Source organism: Gouania willdenowi, chromosome 12 (assembly GCF_900634775.1).
Source record: "Gouania willdenowi chromosome 12, fGouWil2.1, whole genome shotgun sequence".
Lineage (NCBI taxonomy): Eukaryota > Metazoa > Chordata > Actinopteri > Blenniiformes > Gobiesocidae > Gouania > Gouania willdenowi.
Window position 1 is genome coordinate 24,853,993 of NC_041055.1, and position 10,746 is coordinate 24,864,738.

Sequence of the window (10,746 nt, forward strand, 5' to 3'; positions counted from 1 at the left end):
CTGCTGGAAATGGAGAAAAATATATATGAAAAATAAAAATAATTTCAAAAATGAGTAGCGGGCCAAAGCCAATCACCAGCGGGCCAACTTTGGCCCGTGGGCCCCAAATTGGAAGGTCCTATCACAGATCATAAAACTACGAGGCAATCAAATACATTTCATGGTTCAGCGTGTGTCCTAAAAACCTGAGTGACTGTACCTGGTACAGAAGACAATGGGAATGCATTGAATATCATGGTAGCAATATTTACTCATATTTGTCCAGAATTGCTGGATTTTTGTGTAATAGAAGAGGTGACAGTGAGTGAGTGGCAATGAAGTCTATATCAATGGCTGGTTCTTTGCAAAACAATTAGTGGCTATGGTAATTTGATACGATTTTAACCAAGAAGAGCAGGTTGGTGTCCCATGTACTTTATGAATGTTGTATTAATTAATAGTCTGGCACACTGATGACTATCCTCTCATCTGTAGGTTATCTATGTATCATATTGTGTGTCAAACTTAAGGCATGTGGCCCAAATTCGACCCACCAGAGTATCTAGTTTGGCCCACTGAAAAAAAAAAAATATAGAAATACAGCAAAAACCTAATTTTGTGAAACCTCATAAACAATAAGTTGCAGTTATATCACTCCCTGCAAATTTCCAAAATCAATAAAACACTAAAAATCCATTGGGGCTTGCATTAGCTATATCACATTGTAGTAATATTAATATTAATCGCATTTTTTCTAAAATTCTAGTAAATTATCCCACAGAACTCTGGCAGTTTACATTGCAAGTTTTGAGAAACTCAGTTACAAATTCAAGTAAATTTTCAGGTTATCAAAAGTGACTTAAAATATCTATTATATGTAAATGTGCATAAATAGGGCACCACTATTTGGAATGGGTGCTGTCCTCCTTCACAATTTTTTTTGGTTTGGCCCACTTGAGCACAAACTTAGTCGTATGTGGCCATTGAACTTAGTTTTTCAACACCAATGACAAAGCCAGTTGCACTATTATTTAGGAAAAAACTGCCCAAGAAATAAGGTTTGTATGTCGAGGGCCACTAAAAGTTTAGTTGGTTCATATTTCATCTCAAGTGAGGGAATTTGGAGTTGAAATTCTTCAAATTGTGTACATTTTTTAATATTTATGAGCTTTATGTTGACTGGAAATTGGTTTACTTCCCTTATAGTCATAAAATAAGTCAAAAGAACAAAACGAGACCCAGAAAGGACACCAGTTTTCAACAAGAAAGCATTTATTACTGCAAAGACAAGTCACAAATTTTAAGAAATGAAGTGTATAATGTGCAATATGGTATCTTTGACGATATATCGTCAAAACCATTATCACTGGTCAGAATATATCATCCCACGATAGAAACGATAAATTCCCATGTCGGAAATTAGCGAGGGCCACGGGCCAGTTTCCCCACAATTTAGCCAAGAATGTCCCTAAAAATCTTGTTCCACACCCATCGATGCCGCACCCTTAACCCCCCCAGTTGGGGGTCCAGGGAGCACCCCACCTGAGACCCCAGCATATGGGTAAAGACCAAAGGGCAACCAGCATCATCCCTGTGTGAACTAACAAGTCTTATTCAGCAGCCAATCAGAAGTCAGTATCTCCCTCTGCTGTTGATGTCACAGCTTCTCATCTGCAGCCAATCACAGCTTCTCATCTCCAGCCAATCACAGCTTCTCATCTGCAGCCAATCAGGAGTCAGCATATTCCTTCGCAGTTGATGATGTCACAGGTTCTATTAGAATCAAATGTTCCTTTGATGCCTAATAGTTGAAAGAATCCTTTGAAGCAGCCACTCATCTTCAGGTCAATAACAAAGACAGTTTATTACCTCAACAAGGATTTACAGAAACAATTTTAGAACAAAATGGAAAGCACTCTCTTAAACCAAAAAGTTGATATGGAGTCATCTTCTGACAGACCCACCATGATTCAACAACAGATGATTGAAGCCTATGACCGCTTCCTGCTGTTAAGGACGGAATTTATGCAGACATTTGTTGATTTGTCAAAAAACCCTCAGAACATGAACTTCGACCAAAAGGAAAAAATTATTTCCCAGTTCCGCCTTCTCACGATGGATGAGGATCCCAGCATCCAGCACAATGCAGTTGTGGCTCTGGGTCACCTTGTAGAACACAGTGAAGAGCTGGCAATGATTGTGGTGAAGAAAGACATTCTGGGCCAGTTGATCAAGTCTATTCCTTCACAGGATCAGCATTATAAGAAGGCTGCAGCGTTTGTGCTGCGTGCTGTGGCCAATCACTCGCCTGAGCTGTCCCAGGCTGTGGTTGACTGTGGTGGGTTGGATGCTTTGGGCATCTCTTTGAAGGACCCCGAGGTAAAAGAGGCTGCCGCCTGGGCTCCGGGCAACATTGCACAACAAAATGCAATGCCGGCTCAAGCTGTGGTGGATGCAGATGCAGTCTCTCTACCGTTGTCCCTAAACACTTCTGAACTGGTTTGGGAAGAGGTCAACATGGACACCATTGCACTCCTGGTACAGATGATCCGCAGCCCAGATGCCAAAGTCAAGAGGCAGGTGCTGTCCACTCTCATTCAGATCACTAAACACTCGGTAAAATTGGCTGAGATGGTAATTGCTGAGGACATTTTCTCAGAAGTCATGGTCTGCCTCCAGGACCCGGATGAATATGTAAAGACAGATGTCATCACCCTGATGTGGGAAGTGGTGAGACACAATGCAGAGTTTGCTCAGAAGTTTGTGAACTGCGGTGGTTTAGCTGAGGTGGTGGACTACCTGGATAAAAGCCGTGGAAGCATGAGAATTCCCGGGATCATGGTGCTGGGATGCGTCGCATCTCATGGTGAAAACCTAGCTATGGCCGTCATCCTCTCCAAGGGGTTGCACCAGCTGGCCATCTGTCTGTCCGAGGAAGATAACGAACACATCAAGGGGGCCACAGCATGGGCCATTGGTCAGATTGGACATCATACACCAGAGCACGCAAATGCTGTGGCCACTGCAGGCCTACTGCCTAAAGTGCTGCTGTTCTACACAGGGGCGAGCAGCTTGGAGAAGTCTCTGAAGAACATCCTGCTGAAGTGCACTCACCTGCCCAGTTTAGAGCCTCTCCTCAACAATGCCCCCAGCAACATCCTCAATCATGTGCTCGGTAAGTTCAGCAAGGTGCTGCCTCATGACAGCGAAGCTCGGCAAGAGTTTGTGATGAGTGGTGGGTTGAGTAAAGTGCAAGAGATGAAGGCTGAGCCCGGCTCGGCTCTGTGGAAACAGATCAATGCCATAAAAAGCTGCTTTCAAGAGGCTCCAGCCAACCGCCTCAAGGCCAAGTCGCCCCACGAGAAGCCCCAGACATCCCAGGCCAAAAAGTGGTGCCCCTTCTTTTACCACACAAAGCCAAGCAAGCAGCAGGGGCCAGGGACCCAACACACCCCGCCGTCAAGGCCCCCCGCAAGCACCAACCCCCCCACACCCACCCATGTCCGAACAATAAAGCCTCAAAGACCCCATGCCGAGAAGCGGCGCTCCCCCCCTTCCCACACAAAGCCAAGCAAGCCGCAGGGGCCAGGGACCCAACACACCCTGCCGTCAAGGCCCTCCACAAGCACCAACCCCCCCACACCCACCCATGTCCCAACATTAAAGCCTCAGAGACCCCGTGTCGAGAAGCGGCGCTCCCCCCCTTCCCACACACAGCCAAGCAAGCTCCAGGGGCCAGGGACACAATGCACCCCGCCATTGCCCCGAAAACCAGCTTCAAGGCCCCCCGCAACCACCCACTCCCCCAGACTTACCCATGCCCCAACACCCAACCCCCGGTGTGGGCCCAGGGAGCCCCCCATCCGAGATTGCAGCAGAAGGGCCAAGACCCACACCCAGGGAAAAACCAGCGTTTGCCCGCCAGTGCCCGGGTCCACAGCCAGCAGAGGCAAGACAACAGGCCCAGGGGTAACTAATCACCCCAGATGGCAGTATTAGTGTTGTCAAAAAACTTGATACTAAATAAAGTATCAATACCAAAAAGTGATACAGTACTAACAGTGCCGTGTTCATTTCTTAATATCTATGGTTCTTCTCTTTTTTTTTTTTCCTCAACTGTTTCAACAGAAACCATGACAGCCTGAGACCCAGCCTACCCTTCATGCCCTTATTGACTGGCAAAGAAAATATAAAGCCAAGTCACTAGAAGCACAAAAAAAATAAAAAATAAACAGGGCTGTAGCCAAATAATTGAGCATACTCATTTTTGAACCTATTTAAATATTTTACTATGATTAGAACAGTTGTTTTTAAATTTGGCACATTGTTCTTAAAAATGTTTAAGGTGCTGCTAAATTTTGTTAAACTTTCTCAAAAAAGTGTAATAGTTTTTGTTTACAAGTGTTGTTAAATGTTGCACTACATTTCACTTTATTTAAAAATACTTTGTATACTGTTTATTAAGGATGTAACGATTCACTCAACTCCCGATACGATTCGATTCACGATACTGGGTTCACGATACGATTCTCTCACGATTTATTTTACAAAATGGGACTGTAGACAAATTTTTTTTTTGGGAAAAAAACTAGAAAATACTGTTTTATTTTCCTTTTGTTTTTCATTGTCAAAAGAATTCCTTGATAAACTATTCAAAAGAATGCAATTTAACTAAAAATAAATCTTGAATGAAATAAATAAAGGAATAATACAAATAATAAAGAAGCCTATTAATTTAAATTCTGGTTCTATAATAAACAATGCAAAACTGCATAATAGTTCTTTTTCTTTTAAAAGTGCAACTGAAAATGTATTTTGTGCCTTAACAATTGGACTTTAAAAAAAAAAAAGAAACGTGATTGCACTGATTTACGTCATATTTGTTTGGACCAGCAGAGGGCGCTGGTAACACAGTGGTCGGTTGGCATGCAGATATCTTTCAGTGAAGAAGAGAAGCTATGCTAGCAGACAGGGCTAATAGAAAAACGTGACTTTTACAGATATTCAAGTAATATTACAGATATTATTTCGGTGCTTAAGGGGTAATGAATCTTTTATAAACATATTTAAGAGTAGAAGGAGGCCAGAAAGAAAGTATTAGCAGACTCCGCCCGCCGCCTACACTTGTGGATAGCGGTTAAAAAAAGTATTGCGATTCAATTTTCAGAAAATCGATATCAACAATGATAACTATGAATCGATTTTTAACTGCCTTACGATTAATCGTTACATCCCTACTGTTTATAGATTGTATTCTCAACTTTATTATAGGAAATTATGCTTCTAAATTTCTTGTCTTTTTTCTGCTCCGTGGTATCGAAAATGGTATTGAGTTTGAAATTCAAGTATCGTGACAACTCTATGAAGAAACCAATAATAAAATAGACGATGAAGCTTTTAATATTTGTGTTTTCGTCATTAAACTACAGAGCAGGGGTGCCCAAATTATTTTCATTGAAAAGCCAAATATTAATTGCGGTGGAGGGCAGCGGGCCAAAACTAATAATTCGTGTTGCAGTGACACGAGGATTTTTCCTTACGCTGCCGTGGGTTCGAATCCCACTTTTGTCATATATATTTTTTCATTTGAACATATTTAACACGGCAAATTCCACTTTACATATAGGAAAAAAAACATTTTAAGGTATTTCCTGGGTTAGGGTCAGGGATAGGGCTAAAATAAAAAAAGTTAACGGGATAGCTAAAAATAAATAAGAGCGCAAATAAAACTGGTGGAAATCACCATGTATTTTGCATGCAATAACATTTCTTTCTTTTTTTTTTTTTTCATTCAGAATGTGTTGCTTTAACCAGAGATGATGCCCAATTTTGAATAAAAGAAACGTGTGTCTCTGGGTTTCAAATAAAACAATTGATTTGTGGAGCTCGTCGTTTTTGCTCTCTCCCAAAAATTCTCCGAAAAGAACAATTAGATTGCTGTGCTGTGGCTTTTCAAAGCAATTTAAAAAGCATTAAAAGTTGAGCTGGTTGGATAATGGGCTCAGTAACATTCATGAAAACATGCAACATTAATTGCGTGTCTTTTTAAACCCAGGACAAAATGGTTTTGCAGCAGCGCAGTTTGATTATGTTGCACAAGGTGTGAAAATAACCCTTTTTGCTTGTATTAGACTTGTAAAAAACAAACCCTAGTTTTACATATACATTTTGGTTTGGCAATTAAACATTGAATTAAATTAAATGTATTTTCATTTAACAAACAAAATTGCATAACAGTTCCTCATTGATATACTCTGCATTTTAATTTACCCTCAAGGTCTGTGTGCACACAGACATAAAGCAGAAACAAGGTGCTTATAACCAAATTTCCATTAAAAACGACCGTTGTGTTTCAGGAAAAAAAAATAAAAATCAGATGCCTGCAACCACTGGATGATTCATTTAGGTTGCTGGGTTCATTGTGGAGTACATGCAGAAGGCCATTGAAAAATGAAAGTGATTTAGCAATGATCTACGTTGCCATAAACACAATAATATGTCTAACCCCTGACAGCTCAGGTACAGGGAAAGTATGATTTTTTATTTATTTTTTTTTTTTGCATATTTCATCGTTTACAGTCACATTTCCAAATCAGAGTGTGTGTGTTTGTGTGTTTGTGCGTTGAAAGTAAACCCAGTGAGACGGAACACAAACTTCAAGATAATTCACTAATCTGATCCAACAGACAGTCGTAGCAACAAGCTACAAAGAACAACACACTGTTTGTGTTGGCATTGATTGTTTCCCATTAAGCCCCAGGATGCACCAGCTCTGTTGAGAAACTAATTATAATGGATACCATCCAAGGAAGCAGTATCCATTCCTGGACTGGAACACCAGTGTTTGTGCAGTGATGTGTCTCACTGGGAAAAAATAAGTCAACAACAGAAATTAAGGCAGTCATTTCAAAATTCATTACTGGTTTACCGAATAACTGGCCACTATAGAGTGAAACATCGTTATCCATGGGCTGATTAAAGAGCACTGACATCATTAAACAGTAACACTGGTAGCAGTAAATATCTTACTTAGTGGAAGCATTGGGAGCATTTGTTATCCTGTTCTTTCGAGCTTTTGTTCAATTTCTCAAGATTGAGATCTCATTCAGTAGACTGAGGGGGATGTAGTTTGCCTGGATTCATTTGTTAACTGAGAACTTTCACTGAAGTTGACTGATTGGTATAAAGTTTGCAAGTTTTTAAATGTACCCAAAGTACTCTCTTTGTGCTTATTCCCCTGCATGTGGTAACAAAATATAATCATATAAAGCAGGGATGGGAAATTATATCACAGCAGGGGCCACAAGCATTAAGAATAATGACCAATCAGATTGTTAATACAGGAGAAAATTTTTTTTAATTTTTTTTTGGTTGTTTTTTTTGTAATTTTCCAGTCCATCCTGTGATGGACTGGCGCCCTGTCCAGGGTGTACACCTACCCAGCGCCCTATGAGAGCCGGAGATTGGCACCGGCAGACCCCCGCGACCCTGTTAAACGGGAATAAGCGAGTATGAAGATGGATGGATGGATGGATGGATGGATTTTCTGTGATTTTCTCCATTGATGTTGTCGATTTGTGTGTTTTTTGGGGTCGCTTTCTGAATTTTTGTTGTCATTTTTGTTAATTCTGTTTGCAGTTTGTGTCTTTGGAGCTATTCTGTAATTTGTTTATGTTTTTATTGTCATTTTGTTTGTTCAAGTAATTGCTGTGTCTGTCTTTGTTGTCATTTTCTGAGTAATTTTGTGTTTTTGGCATTTATTGTGCATTTTGCTGTCAGATTGTGTGTTTTGGGAGTTATCTTGTGTCACGTCTGATATAAGACCATGATTTGTGACCATTTTAGTCAAGAACAACTCAGGAAATATTGCATGTTCTTGGTATGTTGACATTTATAATGCATTTGTTTAAAATAACAGCTAATGCAATGATTTAAACCAGCAACCTTCAAGTCATAAACTGAATTTTTACCTTTTAGGCCCACACTTATGTACTTTTTTTGGTAGTATGACATCTGCCCACTGGACATTTGCTCACCCAAAAAGGGACATTTAATTTCTCCACCACTGATATATTGTTCAAAGTAGGGTTAGGCTTTGGGACTACGATTAGTGAATATTTCCGTGTAATTTTAGCGTTAAGCAATTGTCTCTTTTTCAAAATTTGGGGTTGTCAAATGTCTAGTGAGCAACTGTGCGTTGGGTAACTGTTCATTGGGGGTATGTGCTACAATCACTTTTTCCTAATGGATCTTAGTGTTGCGTTTCGCTCTTCTTTTCACTCTTCTCTTCTGCTTCTCTTCGAAGGCGGTCACATTCCTTCTCTGCTCCTGCTTTCCTCCTCTATCTGCCCCAGCTGCTTGTTTCTTCTACTGTCTTGTGGATCTAACAGGAGATTCTCTTAGCATTCATCCAAAAACCAAAACTATGGAATTGGTCAGCTGGTTGCTTAATGCTATTGATCAAATTTTCTCAATGAGAAGACCAGGCCGTGGTGAGCCTGCATGTCGGGACGGAAAGTTCGCAGCTGGGTACGCGATGGATTCTCTTTACTCTCTGTGGAGGACATGGAGGATATATAGTATATACATGATTGGAATCATGATAGTAGGGATGCTGTTGATTGGAACTGGCAGCTATCTGATCTATCGTAAAGTCTGTGTTATGTCGGCAGCTGTTTTAGGAAGGCTGCCTGTCATCTCTGAAGGACGGGGCAGAACATTGAACTCTCAAACTATCATGATGAACGAACTCAAAAGTAAGCAGCACTCTACTCTGGAGCGTTTGCGTGGAATCGAATCAATCTTGGAAAGGATAGAGAGGATGTCTCGGCCAATTGCTGTATGTTGCCACATTATTTGGATTTATTGTGACCAGAGACTAAAAAGCTGCTGAAAGAGCGCTAGCCTGAATTAAAACAATTCGTTATCACCATTTGACCTCCCCACACGCGCTGCCCAAGGTTGTGTCAGATCTGACGCTTTGTCCTCCTCCTCCTGCCCCCTTCATCTCCCCTTTTTGCCATCTGGACTCTCGTCTTCTGAATCAGGCCTATCAAGGGCACAATAACATCTGACTGTCTCAGAATGAGAGCAAAGGTTTTATTTTGTCTACGCCTTCCCCGGCCCTCTACCCGCCGCCCCCCCTCCCCTCCAGCTCAGGGAAGTGTGAGAAGCACCTAGTGGCTGCACATTGTGCCCCCCAGCGACTGGACATCCTCTCCCCCGGACCCACGACCCACCCCCAGCTGCCCACGTGCTATGTTTTGTGACTGTGACTGTGTGTTATCTTATCTGTGTTTTTCATGGTTCTGTACTTTTGTTCTCCTTTAGGAAATTCAGTTCATAATCTGCTTTTACGGGGCGCCTCCAATGCTCTTGGCGACCCACAGTTCTCCCATTCTTGTCTCCCATTTTATTTCTGGCTGTTCTTTCATGTTCTCTTTAGATGGTATGATACTGATTGAAGGCGTTTTGTGGTTTCTACCTGTGAAAAGCAATATATAAATAAAGATTACTTACTTACTTTGACACAATTGATCATGAAATTCTGTTAAGCAGATTGCAAACATGGGCTAGACCAAAAGAAACAGTTTTGCACTGGCTTAAGTCAGATTTGGAGGAGTGTTGATATTGTGTTATTGGAAGAATTTTTTAATCCATGTTAAAACCTTTCTTTTTTCACTACTTTTCACTAATTTAATCACTGTTTTTAAGCTCTGATTAAATAGATTTTACTGTTTCATTTTCTAGCAGTTATTTCAATCTAAACCTTGCATTTTCTTTCAGGTAAAGCACGTTGACCTACCTTACGTGTGAGATGTGCTTTACAAATGAATTTGCCTTGCCTTGCGATCTAGTTTCAAAATCTATTTATTTATATACTGTTTTACACCTACTACTAAACTTTGTAACACTTAAAAACTCAGATCAATAGCTATTTTAGGTCTAAAGTGACTATTTATCGCAACTTGCATAGAATGTATTTCGCAATTGCTGCTTTATCATATAGTAGCTTTTCTCTTGTATTCATTTTACAGCTTTTGCTGTCAAGCCAAGTCTTATCTTATCAAAGTATAAATAACTATAACTGTCTTGAAAAAAAAATAGAGGAAAATATATTGTGAATTGCAAATGATGCCAGGCGGAGAGAGCGAGATAAAGTCTGGAGAGAAAGGCAAAAGTTACAGAAATAGCTTGTAATTTGTCAGTACATTCATTCATTCAGGATATAGTGTTGCGCCACCTCCTACAAAATGCTATGCTAAGCCAACGCGTTATCACAAACAAGCATGTTTGGTGAGAAACCTATTTGAAATGTTGCCTTTTGTATAAGAGTGCCTGTGTACATGCAAATATGTATGTCATCCAATAATTGGTCATGACAGTGTAAAAGGTATGGAAGATCAATTGTTCTAAGAACCCCAACAACATAGTATTTGAGGTTTATTTTCACAAACTCGCCTGTTTTCCAGAGTTTTAGCCCTCTGAAAAATCACTTTCAGACCGTTCCTAAAAACAATGTGTGGTATTCAAACAGCTGATTATCATAGCGATTAGTAAAACACATGGCTATTTAAGCGGCTATTGTGATTGTGAGTCCGACAAACGCTGCTTCAGCAGTAAACTGTCTTTCTTGTCCACCTCACCTCTTCTGACCCCAGAAATACTCCATTTTAGGTGATTTTCATTAATTTTGTCGGTAACACTTTGGTTTAGGGAACACCTATTAACCATTCATTAGTTGCTTATTAGCATCAGTAACATATT

The 10,746-nt window shown here is 40.5% G+C and overlaps 1 pseudogene; it reads left to right on the forward strand.

Annotated features, from left to right (window-relative positions):
* The first annotated feature begins 1,801 nt into the window (after positions 1 to 1,801).
* On the forward strand, positions 1,802 to 3,978 carry LOC114472938 (sperm-associated antigen 6 pseudogene; annotated as a pseudogene).
* The last annotated feature ends 6,768 nt before the right edge of the window (positions 3,979 to 10,746 follow it).